A 25,782-nucleotide genomic window follows, 5' to 3' on the forward strand; every position below is an offset into this window, starting at 1 on the left:
GCCCAGGCAAAGCCGGGCGCGATCCCGGGCGAAGGAATTCGCCGCTCAGGGAGGGCGAGAGCGAGCGAGCCGGACAGCCGTTCAAGTGCGGGGAGATTCAGGGGATCACCCCCCCCTGCCACCCCAAGAACCGCAATGTCTAACATCCAGGCAAAGGGTCACCGAGGCTGAGCATGTGTTTTGTTAACTGGCACCAGGGTTTTAGAGTGTGGTTGTACACACACGCTTTATTCAGAAATACACCCACAAAAGTACAGTATCTTTCGTTTATTTTATTTGTATCACGCTTCCCCCCCCCCCCCCCGTGAATTCACTGTAGCTGTCCTCCTTGGTCTGCATCAACTCTGTTCGGTGTGTTAGACTGTGAGAGATTATAACTGGCCATACATCAGCCAATGTGGCTTCCGGTAGACTGGAACCTGGGTCTTCAGCAATCTAAGCGGTGCATATGTTCCATTAAAGTCATTTCCAACATGGAGCAGCCCTATGAATTAGTGTCCTCTGTGGCTAACAGCCCTGATCGTCTCAAGAGTAGGATGGCGTTGGTATGCCATACAAGGTGCTTCCAGGGTGCATGCTGGGTGATTACATAGTCATAGTTCTCCAGTCCAAACTCTCTTAAGTGGAGCTTCTCTTGAGGTTGATCCGGAGACTACAACAGGTCCAGAATGTGCCTGTCAGGCTGGTGATGGGTGCGATTAAATTTAATCTCATCACCTCAGTCCCATTCCAACTGCACTGGTGACCCATTGCATCTCAGGTCACATTCAAGGTTCTGGTGCTTACCTATGTCCAAAGCTCTTGAGACCCCATTGTTTGGTGGAGCACCTTTCCCCAGCATCCTCCAAGCAATGCTCCTCCAGGTTGCCAAGCCAGCCAGGAAAACCTCAAGAAGTCGGGCCTTCTCAGCTATGGCACCCACCCTGCGGAATCAACTCCTGGCCAGCTATGTCTGGCTCCCTCCTTTCCCTGTCTTCAAAAGGCAGCTGAAGACCCTGCTCTTTAGAGATGAATTTGATAGCAGTCTTGTATGATTTTTCACCCTTGCCTGCCATTACAAAATTCTGCACTTCCTGATTTTGTTTTGATGCGTTTTTTAATTGTTTTTAGTTATTGTGTGTTTGCTTTATTTGTCTATTCAGCTTGTAAATCACTTAGAATAGCACATTGCACGAATGGGGCAGTATATAAATGAAAGGATGGATGAAATAGTTCCTTATTAAAATTCATAGGGAAAATCCAAATATTATTTTAATTTGATAATTATTTTGTATACTCCTGCCACTTTTTTGTTGCTAAGATGGAAAAGAAGAAATAATTGCACCGAGGCTGGTCTAGAAACAATTCTCCTGGCAATCTTTACATGTCACACATGATAGGTGCAGGGGAACATGATTGTATCTATATGTGTCCACTGTGCTTTTTCTTCAAACATGAGCTTGCTATTTGGGATGTCCATGGTGAAAATGTTCATTTTTATTCATTTCAGGTCCCTTCAGGTGTGTGTGTATGTGTGTGTGTGCTTCTTTCATTTTTGTATTTATCATGCACTGGCCAATGTAGATGTCACTGTTTCAGTAATGTATACATGCTAAAAATTCCAGCTCGTTCCAGGACTGCTCTGCTTGGAACTTTGTCCTGCCAGGTGATACCAAAAATATGTCAGAGACAACGCATATGGAACATGTTCAACTTCTTCTCCTGCCATGCGCAAAGGGTCCAGGACTCACTGCAGTACAGGAGTGTGCTCAGGACACAAGCTCTATAGACCTGGATCTTGGTATATGCCGTCAGTTTCTTGTTAAGCCATACTCTGTGAGTCTAGAGAACATGGTAGCTGCTTCGCCAATGCATTTATCCAGCTCGACATCTAGAGAGAGAGTGTCTGAGCTCGTTGAGCCAATGTACACCATATCATGAATAACCTCCAAATCTTGTGTAGAGATGGTAATAAAGGGATGTGAGTCCACACCCTGGCCATGACTTATGTTTTCTTCAGGCTGATTGTTCATCCAAAATGTTGGCAGACCTTGCTAAAATGATTAATTAATAAGTTGTTGGAGGTCTTCGGCAGAATGGGGCACAACATCTGCATGATCGGCGAAGAGGAAGTCCTGCATGCATTTCAGCTCCTGTCTGGAGAATTAGTGCAGGGAAAACGCCCCAGAGAGAGGCCACAGCTGTGATACAAGGGTATCTGCAAGCGGGATCTGAAGGTCTTAGGAATGGTCCTCAACTGATGGGAAACCTTGACATCTGAGCATTCAGCCTGGAGGCAGGTGGTGCAGCATGACCTCTCCCAATTTATTTATTTATTTAACTTATATGCCACCTACACTACCCAAAGGTCTCAGGGTAATCTCTGGGTACAACAATTAAAATACAATAAAAAGATAATACAATTAAAATATATACTCTAAAAATTGCCATCAAGACCCACTGTTGATGTTATTTCAATTAAAAGCCTTCTGGAACAGGAAGGTTTTGACCTGGCGCTGAAATGTCATCAGTGTCGGCGCCAGACGAATCTCAATTGGCATGGCATTCCATAGTCTGGGTGCAGCTGCTGAAAAGGCTATTTGTCTACAAGCCATCCATCTTACCTCCTTGAGGGATGGCTCTTTCAAAAGGACTCCCTGGCTAGATCTTAATTACTGGGTAGGCTCATATGGAAGGAGGTGGTCCTTCAGGTATCCAGGGTCCAAGCCGTTTATGGCTTTATATGTCAAAACAAGCACTTTGAATTGGGCCCGGGCAGCAAATGGTAGCCAATGTAATTTAAACAGAATCAGCTTGATGTGTTCCCTAGTGGCCCCACCACTCACTAGCCGCACAGCTCAATTCTGGACCAGTTGCAGTACCCAGACCGTCTTCAAAGGCAGCCCAATTTGAAGAGACACTTGTCCAGCAGGCCGAGGCAAAGAGGCAGTCCCGAAACCAGCCAAATCAGGGAGCTGGACAGGGGACAGATTGTATTTGTCTTCAGTATGGAAGGGATTGTCACTCTCGAATTGGCCTTCTCAGCCACACTAGATGCTCTTCCAAGTCCTCCATACAGAGCATGTTACCATAGCCTCTTGAGACTGAAGGATCTAAACTACAGTAATCTGTGGAATTTCCCATCCTCCAGAGTTGCAGTCCCAGCCCTGGTTCCATTCAGCTAGTAAATATGAACTTTCAATCTATTTACCTTCTTGAGTTGAGGGAGATTCCAACAATACTACCCGAATGCATTGCAATAATTAAACATGAAGGCCAGGAATCAGTGTACTAGGTGTTTAAATCTGTGATAATTATGTTAACAAAATAAATAAGGTAAATACAGTGAAACAACAAAAAAGTGCTCCCACTGGGTTTCAAACAATCCAAGCCCTTTTACTACTTCAAATTCCCACTCCCCCCAGATGTTCTGTTCGACTGCTGTCACCAGCCCTCACAGTGCTATTGAATTAAAAATTACATGGGCAGTTTGATAGATAAGGGGTGAAGAAAGGTTAAATAAAAAAGGGAAATACAAACAAGTAATTAAACATTTGTTCCCTTCTCATTCATACTTAAGATGTTCTCTTTAAGGAGTCAACAAAAGAACACAGAAACAAAATGAGATTCTCTTTCATTTTTTCCTTTCATTAAAACATTGATCATTTAAGATTTGTAGATAATACCATGTAAATGGTAGAAAGCAGTAATTACATGAAATTACTTTTGGTGAAAGTGAAAGAAGACAGTGCCAAAGCAAGACTGCTGTTGAATATATAAAAAATAAAAGTCACAACTAAAGAACAACTCCCTAACTTTAATGCTGACAATGAAGAAATTGAAATTGTTAAATATTTTGTATATTTTGGTTCAATCATCAATCCAACTGGAGCTTCCCGCAGGACATTGGGTGTCTATGTGTCATCCATTCTAACAAATATTAATAATTAACAGAATCACCAAAAGTTGGAGGTGACTTGATGGTGCATAGCAACAACAAAAGCCTCAGACAGTAAAGAAGGCAAAAAAACCTGAATAAAATGTGCCTGCCATAAGGCATACTCTCAACAGCTTCACAGTGTTTTCTGCTGTTTCATCTGTTGTGTTTTATCTATTAAGAGCACTGTGGGCAACTTTGCTGCTGTTTTAGTGCTTTGAAAAAGGATCTTGCAGGCTGCTGTTTGTTAAGGTGTATGTTTTAGTGGTTGGAGGAGAAAGGAGACAAATTCAATACAACTGTTAAAACAAATCTTCTTTGAACCACTGAGATCCAAAAATTTAATTTCAAATTTCTGCTAACTGTATCAGTTATCTGTAGTCCAAACAAGGGAAGGAGTGCCCCATGCCCCATACTGGGTCAAGTTCCCCATGGACTGGAACCACAGTCCAAACCTGATTGGTTAGTTGGGATGACAGGAGAAGTGGGTGTGGATGGATTACCGTTCGGCCATGCAGGAAGAGGTAGAGAACTCATTCTTCCAGCTTTAGGAGTTGCTTCACAATTTGAAACTAGACAATCCATTCAGATTTATTCAGGAAGCACTACATACATACAGTAGTTTGAAGATTGTGGTTTTCTGTCAATAATAGCATTCTATGTGTTTTAACATTCGCCTTCGCAAGAACATTGTTTTAACATTGTTTTTTGAGCTAATTGAGCTAACAAATTAACACTGTTAATTGAGTTACAGTGTTTGAGTAGTGGAGCAATAAATAATATAAGATTGTGAAAGTACTTCCAGTTGGTTGGATGATTTCTTGCATACCTCTTCCCCAAACAATCATGAATAAAACTGTTCCCTCATACAATACACTAAAATCAACAGAAAATGTCATGAACCAGCTATAAAAGAGATAATGCGCATTAGTAAAGAGGAAGCAGACAGAATAGTAATTGCATCATGCAGATGGAAAATTTTAATTGCTTCCCAATTGAATAAAATCTTGAGTACTGTGCTCTTATGTTGTTTTAATTTAATTTACTCATCTTCTATTTCTCCTCAAAAAGAAGGCAAAAGATAATCTTGATTTCTGGGTTCAGTTGTGTTGGTAGCAAGAACCATGCTCTTTGATAATGATAGCTGTCTAGTGAGCAAAGCTATAATTTTCGTTCATTCATTCATTCATTCATTCATTCATTCATTCATTCATTCATTCATTCATTTATTTATTTATTTATTTATTTATTTATTTATTTATTTATTTATTTAGCGTATATGCCACCCACACTTCCCAAAGGTCTCTGGGTACCCTACAGCAATTTAACTACAGTAAAAAGATAAAACAATTAAAATATAATTAAAATATATACTGTACTCTAAAACAGGGGTCGTCATTCATATGTACATATTCTATGCGTGCGAACATTCCCAGGCAGGCTTGTGTTTTGGCATGGACTTTCCCATCCAGGAAATATTTCACATCATCTGAGCTTTTCAGTATAGGTTGTCATGGAAACCAAATGAATTTTACAGATAATGGACATATATGGGGTGCTATATGCACTGTGAATAGGCTCTTTGTGGATTCTAATTACACGTGTTTATTAATCATAACATCTCTTACATAAGTCTAATACTTATTTAATACAGTATACCCCACCTGTTATAGCAAAAGGTGAAATCGTCTTTTTAAAAAAATGTTGGGTATATTGGATCAAGTCTCAGAAGTGAGCCAGTCTGATGTACACAACACTTCTTATAATCACATGGTGGATGTGTATACCACAAAGCTGTCATTTAGCTTTATTACACTGTGAGACTTCTAAAACTATAGAGTAATATCATCAACAACAATGTCCAAATGTCCAAACTGACTTCTGTTGTCCCTCATGAATTGTAATCTGTGGAAATCATGACTGGGAAATTTATATAGATAAGAAATTTTCCATCCATCAGCATTATAGAGATTTCAAGAGATTTGTTTGCACACTTGTGCAATTGAATTGGACTTGGACAGAAGGCAGTCTCAGGAAAAATGTTGATAATTGGATCACATTTGTGATATAAACTTGTCTGTTAAATTTGACCTATTAAGCCTATAGCTTTGGAGCTGCTTCTTGTGTTTGTTTTAATTGCCATATACTGTAACATACTTAAACCAGAATTTTTAAATAGGTATGGATTGAGTACAGATATATTTGAAACAATTAAATTGTATGGAATTGAGGTATGTGTGGGTTTTTTTTGGGGGGGGAGAGAACAGCCTTTTACTCTCTCTCTCTCTCTCTCTCTCTCTCTCTTTGTGTGTGTGTGTGTGTGTGTGTGTGTGTGTGTGTGTGTGTGCGCGCGCGCGCGCGCGCCATCAAGTCAATTCTGACTCATGGTGACCCTTTCTAGGGTTTCCTAGGTAGAGAGTACTCAGAAGTGGTTTGCCATTCCCTTTTTCTAGGGGTGCCCTAGGACTGTGCAGCTTGCCCAAGACAACGCAGGGTGACTTTTTTTTTAATCTGTATGAAGGCAACTGGGAGGCACAGTGGGGAACTGAACTCCCAAACTTTTGCTCCTCAACTAGATACCTAAACCACTGAGCTGCCCAGCCAGCTTAATAACCACGTGCCATCCATCATTGAGCTATCAAGCACCCTCGCTGAGCTGTCTTTTACTTGGTTGAGTTCTTTGTCCACCTTGCTCAATGTTGCCTAGCTGAGATTTCTGGGCTGTCAGGAAGAGTCATTTCATATCATTTGCTTCTCCATCCTGTTTGTCTTCTCCTAGGATTGAATCTGAAATCTTCAGTATTCATGCAATGTGCAGGGCCAACTAGGCAGTGGCGGTTAAAACACTTTCCGAGTATCCTGTGTCTCCCAACTGGCATTACACAGGGCTGCCTCAAGATGTGTTAGCTTTTGGTACAGTGTGCCACGCTGCACCATTCTCATCAGATTTCAGTACACTCAGTTTTATCCTTCATTATCACAATGTGTGAACTTAGTACGTTTCCACAATATTGATTTCTACCTTTTTATCTAGGCTTTCCCCTTCTTGTTTTGCACCCTTGTACCCAAATATGTATATGCTCACTTCTATAATTTTGAGGTAGTCTGTTAAAAATATAGCATGCATATCTGGAGGGATGAGGATTTGTCAATCTCTAATATTGTAAGGACGTGTAGGGACATGGTGGCGCTGCGGGCTAAACCGCAGACACCTGTGCTGCAGGGTCAGAAGACCAAGCAGTCGTAAGATCAAATCCACGCAATGGAATGAGCGCCCGTCGCTTGTCCCAGCTCCCGCCAACCTAGCGGTTTGAAAGCATGCAAATGCAAGTAGATAAATAGGGACCACCTCGGTGGGAAGGTAACAGCGTTCGGTGTCTAAGTCACACTGGCCATGTGACCACGGAAGATTGTCTTCGAACAAAACGCTGGCTCTATGGCTTGGAAACGGGGATGAGCACCGCCCCCTAGAGTCGAACACGACTGGACAACAATTGTCAAGGGGAACCTTTACCTTTACCTTAATATTGTAAAACAATCAGGACCCATTGTTTCAAACAAATTAAGTTGCCTTCATACAGATTAAAAAAAAAAGACTGACAGACCAATGTTCCAAGCTGTGTGCTTCAATTGCTCTGAGATGAAGCGGAGATAAATTCCTTACTCAATAGGTTATTAATTGAGGATGTGATCAGATGACTCTTTGTCCTGCAGTTTGGACCACTTTGGGAAAGGGCAGGTTCACTCCATTTTCCAGTGACCACATGATGTACAGGCATTTGTGAACCAGCCTGGCCCTTATCGATGCCTACCTGCACCTTTTGGAGGTTTTGGCAGGGGCTACTATTTTCTGAGTGCAAGTAGGATCCCTTCATTTTAGTTCAGATTCTGCTCGTGTGATCATCGGTATCAAATAAAGCAGATCCCTTTGCTGTCCTTAGTTTTTTTTAAAAAGCTGTCCTTACTTGAAGTGCTGCAGGATCCAAACATATGGGTGAAAAATAAAAGGTGCCACTTATTTTAATAAATTTAAATCCACCTTTCTCCCACTCCTCCCATGAAGGGAGAGACAGAAGAGCATGCAAACAATTGTTTTGAATTTTTTTAAAAAAAGCCGGTATGGACTCACTTTAGTGGCAAGTCAATTCAGCCACTTAAAAATAAATTTAAAAGACATTGCAGCTTTCTCCCAGCTTCCCACAATTTTCTCTCAAAAGAAATGGCAGCATTCCTTTTAAATGGAAGAATGGGCTAAATGGGGTCACTTTAGGTGCAATGTAGTTTCCTGCCCCGAAACCACTCAGTCCTTATGTGTGGTTGCAAGAATCACCCTAAAGGTATAACTCAAAGTGACCAGCCTGGGATGATATGCTGGTTTAGGAATGTATTGATCTATTGAAATACAATGGCTTAATCAGGCTGCAGTCCTACACACATTAACCGTTGAAATAAGGCCCACTGAACCCAGTAGCACTTATTTATGCATATCATAGGCATCCTTCAGTCTCGAGAGACTATGTATCGTGCTCTGTATGGAGGACTTGGAACAGCGTCTAGTGTGGCTGAGGAGGCCAATTCGAGAGTGACAATCCCTTCCACACTTAGGACAAATACAATCTGTACCCCGTCTAGCTCCCTGATTTTGCTGCTTTCGTGACTGCCTCTTTGTCTCGGCCTGCTGGGCAAGGGTCTCTTCAAATTGGGAGAGGCCGTGATGCACCGCATGCCGCCAGGCTGAACGCTCCGATGTCAGGGTTTCCCATCTGTTGAGATCCATTTCCAAGGCCTTCAAATCCCGTTTGCAGATATCCTTGTATCGCAGCTGTGGTCTCCCTCTGGGGCGATTTCCCTGCACTAATTCTCCATACAAGAGATCCTTTGGAATCCAACCATCAGCCATTCTCACAACATGCCCAAGCCAGCGTAGGCGTCGCTGTTTCAGTAGTGTATACATGCTAGAAATTCCAGCTCAATGTAGGACTACTCTATTTGGAACTTTGTCCTGCCAGGTGATACCAAAAATACGTCGGAGGCAGCGCATATGGAACGTGTTCAGCTTTCTCTCCTGCCGTGCATGAAGGGTCCAGGACTCACTGCAGTACAGGAGTGTGCTCAGGACACAGGCTCTATAGACCTGGATCTTGGTGTATGCTGTCAGCTTCTTATTGAGCCATACTCTTTTTGTGAGTCTTGAGAACATGGTAGCTGTTTTGCCAATGCGTCTATCCAGCTCGACGTCTAGGGAAAGAGTGTCAGAGATGGTTGAGCCAAGGTACACAAATTCATGGACAACCTCCAATTCTTGCATGGAGATGGAAATAGAAGGAGGTGAGTCCACGCCCTGGCCCATGACTTGTGTTTTCTTCAGGCTGATAGTTAGCCCAAAGTCTTGGCAGGCCTTGCTAAAACGATTCATGAGTTGTTGGAGGTCTTCGGCAGAGTGGGCAACAATGGCTGCATCATCGGCGAAGAGGAAGTCCCGCATGCATTTCAGCTGAACTTTGGTCTTTGCTCTCAGTCTAGAGAGGTTAAAGAGCTTTCCATCTGATCTAGTCCGGAGATAGACACCTTCTGTTAGGTGTGCCAACATACCAATGTCTTATGGGCACAGGTTGTGTAGAAGTAATTTAAATAAGGTACTGAGCTTTCAGTATGTTCTAGTGCAGGGATGTCCAACCTTTCACCTTCCCTGGGCCACATTAGAAGATGAAAATTTGGTTTGGGCCACACATAAATTTGGTTTGGGCCGCATGGGGGGGGCAGACCTAGCCATCCTCCACAGCCCTGCTCCATGCGCGCTTACCGGCAGCTGCGATCTCAGACAGCAGAGGCTGCCAGCTTTGACTCCGGTGGCTTTATGGGGCCGGGAGGGGGTCCACCTATTGACGGGGACGGCGCAATGCAGTCACGCAGCCCCCCCGTCCCCTCCCCTCCCACTCCTTCCTTCCCTCTCTCCCCCTCTACTGTTGTGATGTGCCCCGACCGCAAGCGCCGGCAGTGTAACTTGAAACTTTGGAATTTCTTTTAAAATAAAAAATTGCACTGGGCTGCATTACAAGCTGACCTGGGCTGCATGTGGTCCTTGGGCCGCAGGTTGGATAAGCCTGTTCCAGTGGATAGAGTGACAGACTAGGACTCTGGAGAACAGGGTTTGAATTCCCACTCAGCCATGGAAAATGATTGGGAGAGTAGAACTGGTAAAACCACTCCTTAAATATCTCACTCAGCTTGAAAGCCCTGTTAGGGTCACTGTAAGTTGGTTCCGACCTGACAGCATGTAACAGCAACAGTGAGCTTTCCAAAGCTTTCTGTACCCTAAAAAAAGTTTGGACTACAATAAACCATTAACTATGTATCTATGCCACCTCCTGGTTGTTACCTGTGTAGTTCTCTGGCACGATGTCTGCTGCTGACCCAAGCCTAATATACATGTAGACTGTGAAGATCCCTTGATAACGCACCAAGCTTAATATAAACCTAATATAAACTGTTACATAAACTGAACATTAGAGGGAGCCTGAATCATTTTATGAATGGAACAGATGAAACAGAGCTTTCTTACTTTTTTTTTTTTGCTTCATCAGGAACATACTGTATATCTATTGAAGCAAGAATGCATTATACATTTGTAATAAATTATATTTCAAAATAATAAATCCAACCAGCGTTGACAGTAGCATTTCTTTTATGGAAGCATATGCATAATAAACCAGTAATCTCTTTTTTTAAAAAGGGACTTTATTGTTGTGTCAAGTGCATAAACTGTGCCCATATTCTTAGATTAAATTCTAAAAATTCTCCACGGGAAATTAAGCCCTCCAGGCATTCATTTTACAGGTGTGTCGGTGTGTGCCTTTCTGCCTATCCAGTCCTTTTTAGAGCTTCATCATGCTGAGAAGCACCAGAGAAAGGAGATAACTGGTTCTGGTCCACCTGGGACCAGGTGCCTGCAAGAAACCTCTCAAATGCCTGAGAATGTAGGCTGTGTTGCTTCTATGATACCACCAGCAATTGTATCATTCCATTCCAGGAACAGAACATCTCTCCATACCATATTGCAGCGGGTCTTATTTTTGCTCAGGAATGAGGATTCCCTGCCCTACTTCAAATCCAATATATTCAATCTGTATGCATCTATAAGAGTAGACTATGTCTAGATGGGCGGCATATAAATGCAATAAATAAATAAAATAAACAAACAAATAAATAAAGATGGAGGTAGCCATGTCCCTTGTGGTAGGTGTGCCTATAAGTAACTAATTGTGTATTAAATTAATTACAAGACATGAAATGCTCACCTCTCCAGAAGCGGATTTTATTTAACTTGAGAGAAATAATAGCTTTAGTGCAAAGAAGTAGTAGAGCTTCTAAATGCTGCAAGCTACTTATAACTGGACTAAGGAGCTTACTGTGTCTTAATGTCTCCACAAGCTCATTAGTTGATGTCCTTTGCTTTGCTATTAGTTGCACCATTCTGTGCTTTAAGCTAGGTTAGATACATTTATTTGTGGCTTGCTGTTCAAAGATCTGAGGAATTAGATCTGCTTGGAATTAGTTTTTTTTTTTAAAAAAATAAATATTAGAAGTCTAAAGTCTTGTGAAATCCAAACCAAAAAGAACAAAAACCAGATAACAAGTATCTGTGAGAATGTATTAGAAGGCAGAACTTGCTGTACTTTTCAGATTATATCCAACCGACATTGTTGCTGCTTGGTCAAGGTAAGTGGGTCTTCCTGATGCACATCATAAAGCCATCTGTTGAAATAATGCCCGTGGAATTCATTCATTTGAAGCTACAGCAGGGAAATGCATTTTTGAAATTCATATAATTCAAAATGAAACAACTGTGCTCAGATCACATCCTGAAAAATATCCTTAATGTGGTGAGGGACAATACTGTCAGTAAGGTAGACTTGGTTATAGCAATGTGGCAGAGTCAACCAAGTATGAATGTTTAGAGTGGAGACACAATACTGAGGTGTATTCTTCCTTTTCAGAAGTTAATGGTCACATTACAAGAAGAAAAAGAATAATTTCAATGGTGAGGGAGGGCAAAAAATTATCAAAGATCAGCTTCTGGGCAGCAGTAGGTAGTAGCTGAAAGTGATACTTGCAAAGATTTTTTTTTCTTAGATCACAACAGTGATACTTGTAGAAGAAGCCAATGTTAAAGCACTTCTGAATATTTCATATCTTAAGCTGTATGATGAGTTAATTCAAAATGAAACAAGAGATAGTGCTGGAATATGAGACTTCAAGGTCAGAAGTCATACAGTGAACTGTTTGGGAAGAGTAAAGGATAAGATAAGATAGTGTACTAATGTCAATCCAGCCATTTCATTTTGAAATTTACTTATTATTATGTTGCCCCCTGAGCAAAAGATGCACTCAAGATCCACTGGGAAGTTCATCCCATATCTCTCAGGAGACTATTGTGGTTATACCCATTGGTCAGGAAAGGAGTGCCTTCAAATAATTTGGCTTCTGCCACTTGCTTTCAGCTAAATCCAACTTTCTTCTGATAGAATTTTTGAAATGTTCTTCTCTCCAAGCAGCCTTTCATTATCCCAAAAAAAACAGTGTTTCCCTACCTCTCAGAACTAGTTGTACGGGGGGCAGGGAGGCAGTGGCTGGAATAAAATGTTATTGTATTTTATCTCTGTTGTTGGCCGCCTAGAGTAGTCCACCACGACTAGATAGGCGGGATATAAATTAAATAAATAAATAAATAAATAAATAAATAAATAAATAAATAAATAAATAAATAAATAAATAAATAAATAAATAAATAAATAAATAAATAAAAGGGATTGGCCTCCTACAGTTTCCTCTGGATGACTGCAAAATTGAAGTGCTTGGCAATGTCCATCAAGGAGAAAACTCCAGGTTCTTGGGTTGCATGCGAGACGTTTATTGCATTATTACAAGCTGTTACTGGTAAGTCACCTTAACAGTCATTTGATGGAAAGGTGGAATTTAACTCATACAAATAAACGAATTAGCTAGACTCATATGTCCAATTTTAAAAGACATAATTTCTTTTCCACAGTGGTGGTGATGTTAGTCTTTCAGAGCTTTTTTTTTTTAAATTGCTAGTCCCAAGTAACATAAAGCCATTGAACTAATTGCTTAGTGGTTAAGTCAGCACTTATGGTATTATTTTATTTTGGATGATCAGCTGAATTTAGGCGGAGACTTGTGGCAACTTAAAAGACTACTAAGTTTGATATGGCAAAACCCTGCAGCCCTCTTTATCAGATTCCTCAGATGCATCTCCCAGAACTTTATTAGTATAATGGAGGGACCTAAGACAGAGGTTGCATATTCTTGCTTTCTTTAAATTTTCTAATACAAAGGACAATAAATGCAAGGTCCATTAGCCAAGACCATATATACTCCAATACTTTATGACAGTGAAGAGGAGAGGATGCTTCACAATTTGCCTTATTGTGAAGTCCATGAAGCTTTTAAAAAAGTTCTTGCCTCTGTCTCGCTTTCACCCCGCTCCCCATCTCTCCTGAATACCCCTTCTCCCAAGTTTCTGGGCTATGCTCTGGAGACTCCTTCTGAAACTTAAATGAATGAAAGGAATTCGATGTGTGTCTTGTTGCCCTAATTCACTTTGACAGCACACTCGCTGTGTGATGGCAGCACCTTCCCCCCCTGCCCACCACCCCCCACATACGCTTCTTCATTATAAATGACACTGAACTGCTTCGCCACATCAAGCTAAGCACTTGTCAAGCTAAAGTGCTTCAGGGGCCCGGAGGTGATCCTTTCCATTACCACAAGTGAGGAACTATGGTGAGGTTCCCAATTGTCATTCTGAGGGCACTGGACTCTCAGGGAAAGGAAGGTGGCAAGGGAATTATACTCGTCTCAGGCGATCAGACTGGTGAAGTTCTCACTACTTGTTTCATATAGTTATATCTCTGATGAATAGCAGATTCAGGTCTTACTGCTTTCTGGTGATCTGGGAAGTATACAAGCATCTTTTAAACATTTATTTCTTGGATTGTTTTATCCCTACCATTAGCTTTTTTTGGGGGGGGGTTGTGTGTGTTTATGTGGGGGTTGATATGTAATGGGTTTTAGTAATTTTGTTTCTTTAGTAAAATTGTTTCTAACATGAATTTTTTGATGCAGCAAGCTACCTACCATAATTTTTATAAGAAAAATGCAATGTTCATGTTTTCAGGAAATAAAATTAGTAGCTAAAAGCATCGTGTTAGAAATCTGGAAAGCAAAACATTGGTGCCTGGGGAGCAGCAGCAAAGGTTCACACGGAACAATGTGAATTCTTGTTGAAGGGTACATCCTGCCTCATTGTTGTTGCTGCTGCTGCTGCTTCTCCTGCGTCTTGGGATCCCAGGGGAGCTGTTCTACAAAAGACAAGTCTCAAAAGAATGGCATGTTGCTGCCTGTGGTGCTAAAGCATCCAGTTCACAAAAGGCAGTGATGAAACTGTGTAGCTGCTTATTCTGCTCCATCTTCTTTTTCTCCTGCCATTCTATTAAGACAGCTCATCTTTTTTTAAAGGACTCTTTTTGTGTGTGTATGTGTGTGTGTGCTACAAAGGAATATAGCAACTCAGCAAGTGGAAAGCAAGAAGAGATTTTCACTGTGAGGATTCTCATGTCTGTTTTTTCCCCCCAGTCAGAATAATCTCCTTCTCAATTATCAAGAAGAATAGGTAAGCCAAGCCCTGACTCACAGTCAGATGGAGAAAATAAAAGAGGTTCTTGTGGCAATGAAGACTTGCAGGCAGCATAGAACAGTTCCACAGAAGGTACTTAAAGATTTTAAGCAGCAACAAATTCGCCCATCAGTAAAAACAAGCAAACAACCAAACCAAACCCAAGCAAAAAAAAAACAAAAAAAACCAACCAATCCAATCCAATCCAAACCAAACCAAACCAAACCAAACCAAACCAATCCAATCCAAACCAAACCAAACCAAACCAAACCAATCCAAACCAAACCAAACCAACCAACCAACAAACAAAAGCGTTTACAATGTAGTCCTTCAGTAGGAATACTCACCAAAATGTGTCACGCCTGAGCCATATTGACAACAGAGGCATATGTTCTTGGGAACTGAGAACCAGAACCTAGACTTACAAGAGGATGAAAGGAGAGCTAGCTACAAACAAGGATTGGGATGGAACCAGATGAACACTTCAGACAGGTCAATAATACCTTGAAAGCACAGGAGTGAAGCTCAGCTGACACCAGAAATTGCCAGGAGTACAGGAGAGGGATGATGGTTAACTCCAGTTTCACTGGATATTCACACATCTTGCAGTCCCCCATGTCTGCATCTGGAGGTTCATTGGTTAAGAAAAGCAACTTTGTCTCTCCCCCTTCTTTTTCTAACCATACCCACATCTTTGCACCCCTTTTTGTGGGAGTGGAGGAATGCTCCTTACCCCTACTTCTCTGAATATGTTTTCCTATTGCCTACATCGCTGTGTCAAGCAGCAATCCATTTAAGTCTCATTAGCTGATATGGAATGCCTCAATACCTTCTACTGTTAATATTCTGATGTCAAATTCAGGACTCCGGTTTAAGGCAACCCACAGTGATAGTCAAAGGTAATCCATTCCACTGTCAATCAACTCTTACTGTCAGGAAGTTCTTCCAATATTTAGTCAAAATCTCCTTTCTTGTAATTAGATTCTGCTAGTTCCGCCTCTAACATTTGCAGTTGCTCCATCTTCCGTGCTGAGAGTCCTTCAAATATTTGAAAATAGTTATCACATCATTGCCTAACCTTCTTTCCTCCAAATGAAACATACCCCATCTCCTCTATTTCTAGACTATTTGCCATCTAGTTCACTTCCCTCTGGACATGTTTCAGCTTGACAATATCTTTCTTAAACAGCTTCTTGAGATCCTAAATGTAGTGGGACTTGCTGGGACTGGTAAGCATTAGGATAATAAAGTTAGGCAAGCCAGTGCATATTACAGGTGGCACATATGTGTGTGCGTGTGCATTCTTCATAATGAAAGTAGGGGGAAGTAGAATGTCATAGTGGCCTTAGATTACATCTGTACATCTTGTATAGATGTTTGTGTATTTATTTATTCAGCAGTTGGGCTCAAAATGGATGAACTATGAGGAGCATGACCTCTCAATCCAATAATGATCACATGATAACATGACATGTCAGTAGTTTATTTATCTTTCTTGGATCTAGTATCTATATCCTATGACTGCCAACATTGTTTGCAGTCATTGTGTGAGAATCCTTTCTTTCAGCAAAATAGAACTGAGATGAAAAGTAGGCTACCAGATCATAATTGCCGTTAGACATTTACCTCTAGACAAGTTTTATTCCTCTTTCTGAACCTGATCAGTATGGAACATTTGTGTTGACTCTCATGCCTTGCAAAGGATATTTAATCGGTACCAGAAGCAGGTGGTGTTTCTTGCCTTTGTGATTACCGATGTAAGCCTACAAGCACTGTCTGCAAAGGCTCACATCTTCATTGCAAATTCCTTCGGTTTTGTATTTTTCATGCTTCTTTGCAGTCCACATACAGGTTTTCTATCTGGATAGCTCACTGAGTTAGGTATCTGGTTGCAGAGCCTGAGGTTGCAAGCATAATTCCCCATTGCACCTCCAGCAGATAGAACCAATATATGTAGCCATGGGCAAACTGCACAATCGCAGAAGCCCAACCCAAGAAGGAGATGGTAAACTACTTCTGAGTACTCTGTACAGTGGTGCCCCGCTTAACAATTACCCCGTATACTGACGAATCCACTTCACGATGATGTTTTTGCGATCACTTTTGCTTTTGTGATCGCAAAACGATGTTTGAATGGGTTTTTTTTTTTGCTTAGTGACGATTGGTTCCCTGCTTCGGGAACTGATTTTTCGCTTTACAGAGATTTTCCGACAGCTGATTGTCGGGTTTCAAAATGGCCACCGCTGTGCAAAATGCCCCCCTCCCGCTGTTTTTAGGACTGATTTTTTTGCTCTACAGGCACCGGAAAATGGCCATCCTATGGAGGATCTTCGCTGGACGATTAGGTATTTCACCTATTGGAACGCATTAATCGGTTTTTAATGCGTTTCAATGGTTTTTTTAATTTTGTTTGATGACGATTTTGCTCTACAGCGATTTCGCTGGAACGAATTAATGTCATCAAGTGAGGCACCACTGTCCCTAGAAAACACTGGAAAGTGTCACCGTAAGTCAGAATTTACTTGACAGCACACAGTTAATTTAAACCTCCTTACTGCTCTTCATTTGGCAACATACAATATCTTTAAAAAATATTCTAAGACTCAGTGACTCCCAACCCTGGGTGACCCAGGCATTCTTGGACTGTTAATTCCAGAAATCCCGCCGGGCACAGCTAGTGGTGACGGCTTTGAGAGCTGCAGCCCAAGAACATCTTGGTTGCTCAAGCTTGGGAGTCACTATTCTAAGAGATATACAAAATCCCAAGTTGTGAGTTAAACAAGCTAATCAACCATGTTAATGAAAATGAACATATTTTCATTCATTCTTAGCATAGCATTTGAGCTTGCTTGGTAAAGAATACACATTTCTTTTGGTTTTCTCGGGATAAAATTGAAATAATATTGTTATGGTTTGGAACTTTTAATATTTAAATGCTTTGCAACCTTGTTTTGTCCTCCCTGTTCCTGCTCAGGCAGTTTCTGCTTTGCGTATAGAGAACTAAGGCTGGAAGCCAGTGCTTTATCAAAGGCCCACGGCCATGCTGACTGCATGCAGATTGAAACCCAAACTGCCTTAAACACAGCCTGCACACAAGGTTTCCCCATACTGCCTGCAGCTTTCTTCTAGAAGGCATTGGTACTTACTTGCTAGCCACTGGGTATAAAATTATTCAAAGGGATAAAATCCATGCATTAGCTAACTGTATAAAATGCGTGAAATGCCTCCAAAGCTGGACAAGCACTAACTGGTCCGTGGGTGATATGCTGTCAGTGTGAAGTCTGCATGCAGATGAGAAACCCAACAAGTAAAACCAGCTTGGATGTGCTTAGTAAGAAGCAAAACAAATCCAATTTAATTATCTTGTATTTTGCTACCAGGGTTTCCCCAGCTTGCCAACACTTGCAACATCTAAAACTGTAAATGGAACAAAGCCACGGGTCAATCTGCTTAGGATAACATGACAAATTAGGCTAAATTGCCTTGGATGGCTCTTCTGGGCAGAATAATCTGAGTAAGTTGTGCAAGCCATAACTGTTCCATAGTTTCACATTTAACAGAAATGTATCCCATTTGCTATGGTGTAAACTGAAGGAGATTTTGGCCTGTTGGTCCCAAATACACAGCATTGAAACTGGGAGAAAAGTACACTTATTTAATGACAGACACTGTGGGCAACTTTAACTCCTGTATTGTTCGCATAAAATAACGTGAACTATTTTAATCTACCAGGCAAAACCAAAATAAAATTAAAAGAAAGGAGACAAAAGATGAGGTGATATCTTAAAAAACCACCTGCTGTATTTTAATATGAGCTTTTGAGGATAAGTCCACTTTCTCAGGCCTTGTCCATGAAAGCTCACATTAAAATATAGCAGTTAATCTTTAAGGTGCCACAAACTTTTTATCTTCTTTATTTTTTAAATTTTTTGTTTTGTTTTTGCCTGATATGCTAGCACAGACTAACATGGTGCTGTCTTCTAAAACTACTTTAATCTGAGATCTTACCTGATAATGTACAGTCCCATGCAGCTCTACAGTTCTAAGATGATGATGATTATAAAATTGTTTTAGAAGTGAAGTAGGACTCTTCATTGTTCCTGCTCTAACGGACTGACACAATTACCTCTGTGGAAATTTCTGTCTGTGTATATTTCTGAGCTGAAATTGTCACGGAGGGCCTTCAATGAAACCTCAGTATCAGACATGATCATATACTGTACCAGAAGTGGACAACATGTATAGCACATGGACTACATAGAATCCCCAGCACCATTTTTGTGCCCCTTAGCACCCCGAATTCTAAAAAAGGTATTTTAAAATATTGTTTTTGAAACAAATTATTCAAAGCAGTTTCCCTTTGCCATCAAATAGAGATGAGATGGCAAGTTTGCCTTGTTTGAGGAGCTCTCCGCATTGGGGGAAGGGGGCTATGTCCCCAATGTTTAAAGAAAAAGAAAAATTTATTCCTGGCCACTAGAGGGTGCAAAGGTGCTTTTTCAGCCCCCCCCCCCTTTCCCCATCTAAACACATTTTTCAATTAAAAAACCTCTTTGTAGTAGCTTTTATTCTGTGTATGGGTGTTGGAAACAAGATAACAGCTGAAATCCATTTATGCAAATAGTGTAACTTTTGGAAACAAACCGCTCTAAATTAAGAAATCTCCGTTGGGATTGTCTGCTGTATACTGAATTGAGCATCTTGCATGGATGTCTCCAAATATTTCTTAGCTTATGGCAACTCACATATTAAAAAGTTAAGCTGTTTGAGTAGCTGCACAACAGAAGTTTGCCCGATGAATGTGAGTGCCTAGCTTCGAAATCAGGCACTAAGGGGGAAAGTAGCAGTGCAGGAGGTTGGAACATGTTGTGTTTGGAAGAGGCAAGATTTTTATCCCCAGCTGAACTGTAGAATGAATAAATGGGACAAAATGGAAGCATGTCACTCCAGGTCCATACACTGTTGGCTACTGTGCTTCTGCCCTGAGGGGACAAAGGTGGAAGCCAAGGTCAAAGATATAGTGGAGGTGACTAAAACTAACTGAGGATTGAATAAAATAAAATAAAATATATGAGAAAAAAGCTTGGTGGCAGGAGGCAGAAAGAAGCAGTGTATCAGACCCAGGAAAGCGATGCTGGGTGCCTGCAGAAATATACAGTAGTAGCCATCCGTGGGCACCAGCTGCCAGTGCTTGCTTATATGGACAAGCGCTGTGGTTTCAGGCTATCCTTTTCCATCTGCAGATCCCAGGGACTGAACCAAGGGCATTTTATATGCAATTTATATATTCAATTTTATATACTTCCACTGAGATTGAATCAGCAGCAATTTAACTGTTGCAAAAACCAAACTTGAGAGCCTAGAAAGCTCACTTTGAGCGATGTTGATTCAAGAAGACCCAGCTCCTCCTTGAAAGCTAAATTCCATGCACTTCAAAGACTACTGCTCTGCCAGCCTGAAGTCAATTTGTGTAAGCTAATCGCTGTACCTGTGATGAAGATGTCCATATAATTTGTGCTTTGAGAACTCATTGCCTTTGTTAATAATACCATTTTCATTTTGACAGTGTATTCGCTCTGCTTGTATCTTTCCTTGGTTTCTGCCACCCCCACAATATACACAACGGCTGAAACCCAGTACTGTAGTAAGCTGCAACAAGAATAGGATCGCTAGAAGTAATGGAACGTGCAGAGGAGCTGACTGACCAAATCTTCACTGATTCAGCAGGCCTACTCTAGTTGCAACTTACTACTGGATTTCAGCCATTGTGTATATAAACCTGTGCCTAATATTGTGCTGTCTAAAAAGCTTTTTGGAAACTAGAACCTGGATTCAGACTATTATTATTATTATTATTATTATTATTATTATTATTATTATTATTATTATTATTATTATTATTATTATTATTATTATTATTTTTATTTATTTATTTATTTATTTATTTATTTATTTATTTATTTATTTATTTATTTATTTATTTATTTAATTTATATCCCGCCTATCTAGTCATGGTGGACTACTCTAGGCGGCTATAACTTTTTGTTTGGACCTTCACTTTCCATCTGAGTACCTCACTTATGTGCACCCTGTGTTAATGTATAAGTAATTGTCTCCTTCTGGTTCTGCCTACAGTTAGATCAATTAGCCTCCCGCTTGCATCTGTCTTAATGCTTGAAGAGCACTTAAGAGTAGTGCCTCATAGATGGCATGATATTGAAAGGCGAGGCCTGTATTCTTTAGCAAACAGAACTTGGTCCCATATTGTAAATGGTGTGATACCAGTGTTTGGGGCACTTTCATTCTACCTAACTTTCATTACATCTCAAGACCTTATAGCATTCATCTTCAGCAGGCATAATATTCTCACCAATATTCCAGGGCAGTTTTTGGGGAATTTCTTGCCAATATTGCCTTTTAATCTTCATCTCATGCTTTCTTGTATTATAATTTATTATATATAACACAGCAACAGAGTTAAGGGACCATATGATGTGCCCCTTTTTGTTGCAGAGTTTTGAATTTTGATAAAATCCTCATTTTGATACACAGTACAAATACAAACTTCAAAAGAGAATAGCTTCAGCAAACTATGGCAAGGTCTTAAAGAAATGAATCAGACCATCAATTAGAGAAATACAAGTGTGGCCAGTGGATGCAACTGAGCAACTTCAAGATTGCTTTAGGAGCACTGATTGGACACTGTTTGAGGAGGACAATGTTGATACTTATGCCTCGACAGTACTGTTTTATATCAAAAGCTGCATCGATGTTATTGCTACAACAAGACAAGTACGAGTGTTTTCTAACAACAAGCCTTGGCTAAATAGAGAAGTGCGCCTTTTATTAAAAGCCAGAAATGCTGCTTTTCATTCTGGTGATGAACTACAGTATAGAGAGGCCAGAGCTAAACTGAAAAGGGGCATTAGGGATGCCAAAGCTATGTACAGCCAGAGAATTGAACAACACCTTGAAAGTTCTGACACTCGCCGAGTGTGGCACGGCTTACGACAAATCACTGGTCAGAGTAACAAAAACAGTCTGTGTAGCAGCAGTGATTTTTTGGCTGAGCAGTTAAATCAATTTTTCAGCCGTTTTGAGGTGGAAACAGGAACAACCATTATTCCAGCACCTACTGTCCATAATACATCACTAGAATCTACCATCGACAGACAACCACTAGTACTGCAGATTTCAGATGTGAGACGCACTTTCCAGAATATTAATATTCGAAAGGCAGCTGGACCAGATGGAATCATGGGACGAGTTGTTAGGGGCTGTGCTGCAGAATTAGCTGGAGTTTTTACGGATATTTTCAATCTATCCTTGTTGCAGTGTTCTGTCCCCACTTGCCTGAAGACATCTATTATAGTGCCAGTCCCGAAGCAGTCAGCTGTGGTATCTCCCAATGATTATAGACCAGTAGCTTTAACATCTGTTATTATGAAATGTTTTGAGAGATTGGTGCTGGATTACATTAAGGCTAGTCTTCCACCTTCCTTGGATCCATGGCAATTTGCATACAGGAGAAATAGATCTACTGATGATGCTGTGTCCATCGTACTCCATACTGTATTGAGCCACTTAGAACAACAGGGAACTTATGCGAGGCTGTTGTTTGTGGATTATAGCTCTGCTTTTAACACCATTCTACCAAATAGGTTGTTTTTTAAAATGATCAACCTGGGATTACCTCAGGAGATCTGCATGTGGATAAAGGATTTTCTGACAGATAGGCCACAGTCAGTAAGGATGGGATCCCACCATTCTTCTACCCTGGTACTAAGTACAGGAGCTCCCCAGGGCTGCGTGCTAAGTCCCTTCCTCTATTCCCTGTACACACATGATTGCACCCCACTATATAACACCAATGCAATTATTAAATTTGCGGATGATACGACAGTGGTGGGACTCATAAATAAGAACAATGAGTCTGCTTATAGAAAGGAAGTACAAAGATTGATACTATGGTGTAAAGAAAATCATCTCACACTTAACATCAAAAAAACTAAAGAACTCATAATTGATTTTAGGAGGAAGAGAAATGTACATTTACCACTGTACATAAACGGTGAGGAAGTGGAGAGAGTTGGTAGTTTTAAATTTCTGGGTACTTACATCTCAGAGGACCTCTCATGGACTATAAATGCCAACATGCTAATAAAGAAGGCACAGAAGAGGCTGTATTTCCTGAGAATGCTCGGGAAGTTAAATTTATCACAGCATTTACTTCTGTCCTACTACCGTAGCACCATTGAGAGTGTCCTAACCTATGGCATTCTGGCATGGTTTGGGAGTAGCTCTGTAGCAGACAAAAAAGCTCTACAGAGAACCATTAAAATTGCCCAGAATATCATCGGGCTCCAGCTACCAACCCTGGATGACATCTTCACATCCCGCTGTCTGAGGAAGTCACACAGCATCCTGAGAGACTCTTCCCATCCTGCTTATAACTTTTTTGAACTGTTACCGTCTGGCAGAAGATATAGAACAATTAAGACTCGGACCACACGTTTTCTAAATAGTTTTTATCCTAGAGCTATAATTGCAATTAATAATGAGCTTAAAGACCACCAGTAGTGAATAATTAGTTGGACTGTGTTACTTGGCCTGAGGTGTAGATGTTTGTATTTTTAGTGGGGGACTTCTAGTGGGTGGGGAGTGTTTGGGGAATGTTATGTGTGTGCATGTGTCTGGTCTCTGGGTGTCTGTAAATTTCGTTGTATGATATACTGTGTATATACTTACAATGACAATAAATTATATTATTATTATTATTATTATTATTATTATTATTATTAAATGGGAGTGCCTCACCACCTTGTCTATCTCCTGAGAAACCTATATCTGGGACAGGAAGCAACAGTTAGAACTGGATATGGAACAACTGATTGGTTCAAAATTGGGAAAGGAGTACGACAAGGCTGTATATTGTCCCCCAGCTTATTTAACTTATATGCAGAATACATCATGCGGAAGGCTGGACTGGAGGAATCCCAAACCGGAATTAAGATTGCTGGAAGAAATATCAACAACCTCCGATATGCAGATGACACCACTCTGATGGCAGAAAGTGAGGAGAAATTAAAGAACCTTGTAATGAGAGTGAAAGAGGAGAGTGCAAAAAACGGTCTGAAACTCAACATCGAAAAAACTAAGATCATGGCCACTGGTCCCATCACCTCCTGGGAAATAGAAGGGGAAGATATGGAGGCAGTGACAGATTTTATTTTCCTGGGGTCCATGATCACTGCAGATGGAGACAGCAGCCACGAAATTAAAAGACGCCTGCTTCTTGGGAGGAAAGCAATGACAAACCTCGACAGGATCTTAAAAAGCAGAGACATCACCTTGCCAACAAAAGTCCGAATAGTCAAAGCTATGATTTTTCCTGTCATGATGTGTGGAAGTGAGAGCTGGACCATAAAGAAAGCAGACCACCGAAGAATTGATGCCTTTGAATTGTGGTGCTGGAGGAGGCTCTTGAGAATCCCCTGGACTGCAAGGAGAACAAACCTATCAATTCTAAAGGAAATCAACCCTGAGTGCTCACTGGAAGGACAGATCCTGAAGCTGAGGCTCCAGTACTTTGGCCATCTCATGAGAAGAGAAGACTCCTAGGAAAGTGTGACGGCAAGAGGAGAAGGGGACGACCGAGGATGAGATGGCTGGACAGTGTCTGCGAAGCAACCAACATGAATTTGACACAACTCCGGGAGGCAGTGGAAGATAGGAGGGGCTGGCGTGCTCTGGTCCATGGGGTCACAAAGAGTCGGACATGACTAAACGACTAAACGAAACAAGGTCCCCAAAGCCCACCCCACTTAAAGTCTCAATAACTCACTCTGAGACATTTGCAGGAAAAAGAATTTTATAACATTTCTTTATTTGCAACTGCTTGAAATTAGAGACTTGTGTATACTGCTTTCTTTACTGCACACATACTAGCAACCAACTGAACAGATCAAGAGCTATAAACAATTGCCATCAATTGATGAAAGAGAGGAATAGAACAATCAGCAGAGAGAGCACAATAAGCAATCAAAAGGTTGAGGCAAGAACAATTCCAGAAAATAAGAAAGCTAACTAATTTAGGCTAGAATTCACATCCTGGCACATCATCAGCATCGCCTCAGAGTATATACCGTATTTTTCGCTCCATAAGATGCACTGCCCCCCCCAAATAGTGGGGGAGAAAGTATGTACATCTTATGGAGCAAATACAGTAAAACAGGGTTCAACCACCACGACCCAAACGCCTCCCACTGCCATGCTGGGAGGCCTCTGGACTGGCACCAGAGACTGCTTGCACCTCACCATTCTGCACTGCCAGCTTTCCAGGATCTGCTTCCTGGAGCCCACCTGGAAAACCAGCAAGGCCGACAGGCCTATGGCAGCAGGCAGTGAAAACAGCCAAGGACCAAAGGGGAAACAGTGATTCTAGAAAGACCAGGGGAAACCACAAACACAGTCCCCCACTTAGGCAGTTGATTTCTCCACATTTGGGGAAATCACAGGCATCAGCACATCCAAAGTGCAATAGATGAGCCTCACCCTGGGAAAACCACTTTGATGATCATGGTATCTTCCCTGCCAGGTATGAGTTGGATTGGCCCCTGAACCTCCTGCCCCTCTCTATGTCCTGTCTCCCAAAGGCATGGTGACCCCCCAGCTGCACCTCCTGATCAGAACAGGGCTGCACAGCCCCAGTCCCAAAAGAGGCCAAGAGAGCTACTCAGTGTTTTGGGGTGCCCCACAGGACCCCCATCAGGGGCTGGATGTTCCTCCCACAATCCTCCAGTGCACAGATATTAGCATACCTAATATGCAGGGAAGGCAGGGAAAGTGGGGAAATTCAAACTTTCAGTTAGTGAAGAAGCTGCTTGTCTGCTCCCTTGCTAGTCCAAGTAGTTAGAGAGCTGGGAGAGAGACCTGGGACTGCCTGGTATTGTCGTTTTAAAATGTAAAATTTAGTTTAAAAGCTGTTTGTTTGGGGTTAGTGCTTGGGTGAAAAGGTGCTCCGTTTGAACTGAAACCTGCTTGTGTAGAAACGTGCATGGGAAGCAGTACAGACCAGTGCCGATCAGCTGTTAGGTGGGGAGAGGGGAGGGAAAAGGAGCAGGAGCAGGAGCGGAGAAGAGCACAATATGGCTGCCATCTGCCTGCTGGC

The 25,782-nt window shown here is 41.4% G+C and overlaps 1 pseudogene; it reads right to left on the reverse strand.

Annotated features, from left to right (window-relative positions):
• Window positions 1–25,062: 25,062 nt before the first annotated feature.
• On the reverse strand, window positions 25,063–25,217 carry LOC140705081 (U1 spliceosomal RNA; annotated as a pseudogene).
• Between the last annotated feature and the right edge of the window lie 565 nt (window positions 25,218–25,782).

Source organism: Pogona vitticeps, chromosome 2, assembly GCF_051106095.1.
Source record: "Pogona vitticeps strain Pit_001003342236 chromosome 2, PviZW2.1, whole genome shotgun sequence".
Taxonomy (NCBI): Eukaryota; Metazoa; Chordata; class Lepidosauria; order Squamata; family Agamidae; genus Pogona; species Pogona vitticeps.